The sequence below is a fragment of the Olea europaea genome, unplaced genomic scaffold (genome assembly GCF_002742605.1).
Source record: "Olea europaea var. sylvestris unplaced genomic scaffold, O_europaea_v1 scaffold1199, whole genome shotgun sequence".
In the NCBI taxonomy this organism is placed as follows: domain Eukaryota; kingdom Viridiplantae; phylum Streptophyta; class Magnoliopsida; order Lamiales; family Oleaceae; genus Olea; species Olea europaea.
The window spans coordinates 259,876-262,832 of record NW_019229408.1 but is presented as its reverse complement, the minus strand read 5'-3'; the positions used below and the strand labels follow the sequence as shown (position 1 = coordinate 262,832).

General features: G+C 31.6%; 1 long non-coding RNA gene across 1 annotated transcript; it reads right to left on the bottom strand.

The window, feature by feature from the left end:
- LOC111374062 lies at nt 1-2,625 on the bottom strand. The gene is made up of 3 exons (XR_002699059.1): nt 2,379-2,625; nt 2,213-2,262; nt 1-177 (listed from the first exon to the last, which is right to left on the bottom strand). It is a non-coding gene; the product is annotated as an uncharacterized LOC111374062 (long non-coding RNA).
- Nucleotides 2,626-2,957: the final 332 nt, after the last annotated feature.

Genomic DNA, 2,957 nt, shown 5'->3' with positions numbered 1-2,957 from the left:
CTGGTATAGGTCTAAACCTGCAATCACATTATTTGGAAGAGGGGACCCACGTATGTATTTATCAAGTGACAAAATGATTTGTTCATCATTTGAACCCATTTCGGAAAGTGGGGACGGTATTGGAGGACACATGGAGAATCCAATTCAATGAAGAGCAAGAAAACTGCAACGCCTTATCTGGATAAATAAAATTATAAGATACTAAATCAGAATGCAGCTAAGTATAACTAAAGTAGACAACTTTAATTTCCAGATGTTGACTTTTACATAGATAAGCAAATATATAGATGAAGATATTCAGTAATGAACATATTGAGTGGATGTTTTTATATCTCTTTAATATTTAAGTTAAATGAAAATTTCTTGTTGCATATTAGTATAAACTTCATAGTATTTCTATTAGATTGTATCTTGGATTAGATAAAACGGTAGGGAAATATTGCACATTCACCAACTTATTCTTCTAGTAGCAATGGATGTTAGATATTATACATTTAAAGTTAGTTCTCAATCTTTTAGAATAACTCTACAATCAGTTGTAAATAACCAAAACTTTTCAATCTTTCGTTAAATTTCAAAAGCAGCCTTATTAAAATACGTCTCACTTCAAATGGAAAATAAATCTCAACTTTGAAAGTCAAATATATGAAAGCCACAAGACGATTTAACAAGAATATTTATCATTGAGAGACTGTACAACTATAATGAATTGTTGAAAATAAATTTACTCCTTTTAAATGCTGAAAACTAAAATGTCAACAGAGCTATAACCGAAGGACTATTTTATTGATTTTCTCCTTACATATCAGTAGATGATTTGCATCTCTAAGCAAGTTACTAGCCTTTCAATCCAAAACATGTTTGCCTCTCCTAATTATTTTGTTATTTTTAAATTATTATAACTTTCCCAATAGCTAGGATCGAGTATGAACTGCTATCATGTTACTTGGAAGAGGGGATCCACATATGTACTCATGAAGTGAAAAAATGACTTGTTCATCACTCAAACCAATTTCAAAAAACAGGGAAGGCATTGGAGGACACATGAAGAATCAAAATCAATGAAGAGCAATAAAACTGTAATGTCTTATCTGGGCCAATAAAAAACATACGTTAATAAATCAGAATGCAGCTAAGTATAACAAAAGTAGACAACTTTAAGTTCCAGCTATTAGATAAGCAAATGTATAGATGAAGATATTAGGGATGTTTTATATAACTCTTTAATATTTGAGTTTAACGAAAATTAGTTGCCTTAAATTTAGGTTGTCTTATAATACATGCTGAGCATTTTATAAAATAGTGAAGAAAGAAACCAAAAATTACTATCAGAAGTTGGTGCAGTAAACTGAAGAGTCGATTTTTCAAAGTGGTTTTATTATAAAAATTTGTGCACACTGCATGTACCGTCGGTAGCCTTGGACTCAAAAATTAAGCAAATACAAACCTTGAGCCAGTGTCTAATATGACGAATATAAAAGATCCGCGAACACATAATAAGTAGCAACTCTATGCACATAGAATTTTACATTTTTACACCCAGAAAAACATAGATGTACTAGCTAGTAGGCATGCACACATGGCTATGGATCTATATACATATATAGGCATGTATGCATGTTTGAATGAATGAATGAAATTGAACAAAGCAATCTATGCTAAAGTATGTATAAATTTAAGTAAGAATGAAATTGGACAAAGTGATGTTAAAAAAAACCCAAGAGGGTGCATGTTTTATCATTCTGAATGGTTAATACTATTTTTATCACACAACCATTGACTCATATTGACTTGAGGACTTGTCAAGAATTGGACCACGCAGCACAAAATAAATTCGGAATCAGTAATCATCTTTGGGTTCATAACTACAATTACCATCACAATTTGCTTATAGAATAGATCAAATAAGGCCAAGATCAGTATAATTTCCATATTTGATAAAAACCCATAAACAAAAAAGGCTCAACTGAAAGAATTCAATATTATGATGCATATGAACAGCTCTCAAATGACAATACCAAGTGAAAGTGCCAATTTCATGAAAATGGAAAGTATGCTGCAACAAGAATCAATCAAACAGCAAGAATATGAAGCATCAATAAACATAACAAAATACCCATAAACGAAAAAGAATTAAAATCATCCAAAAGAATTGAGAGAAACAAAATCAATGATTCAAAGAAATCGGGGAAACTACTAAATTAGATCAAACCTCAAGTAGCAGTATCTGTGCCCCCTCTCGTCTTCAGATCACTTTCTGAACTGATCAAATATAACATCCAATCAGTATAACACCAAAATAATATTAATAATTAAAAAAAATCAGGTAATTATTATAGTGATTGGCAATATATAATCACAAGGAAAGGGGAAAAAACCTGGACGAGGAATAACTGTCTCTCTTTCTCTACTTCACTAAGCAAAAACCCAGTCATGAGTGTTGTATTTATAGGGCTGCTAAAGGGGTGGGTTATCTTAATCAAACCATGGTTTGTTATTTGCCGAGCCACAGTAAACATTTTGAAACAGTAACAAGTGAACATTAAGTGGTGAATTAGAAATTGGTGAGCTGATGCAGAAGGAGCCCACCACACATGGTGACAAATTTCTGGGTTGGAAACCGCGTCCTCCTTAGTCCTTCCCAGAAGGTTCCGTAAATGCGCGAGATGACGAAATGCAGTCGACGTCATAACTCATAAATAATGTTTATTTTATCAATTTGTTCCTGAAAATTGAAGAAAGAGCAGGGCAAATTATTTATTTTATTCTTAGCTGCGTGGTGATTAAAATTAAATTTTTAATTAATTTTAATAAAAGTTGATAAAATGTACGGTTGAAAAATAAAAAATTTTAATATTAATCCATACCAAACGAAGGCTTAAAGTAACTTCTACCTTTTTATAAATGTTTAGCCAAACATAGTCGTAAATAATTTAAGGAAGAGTGTGCGAAGAGAA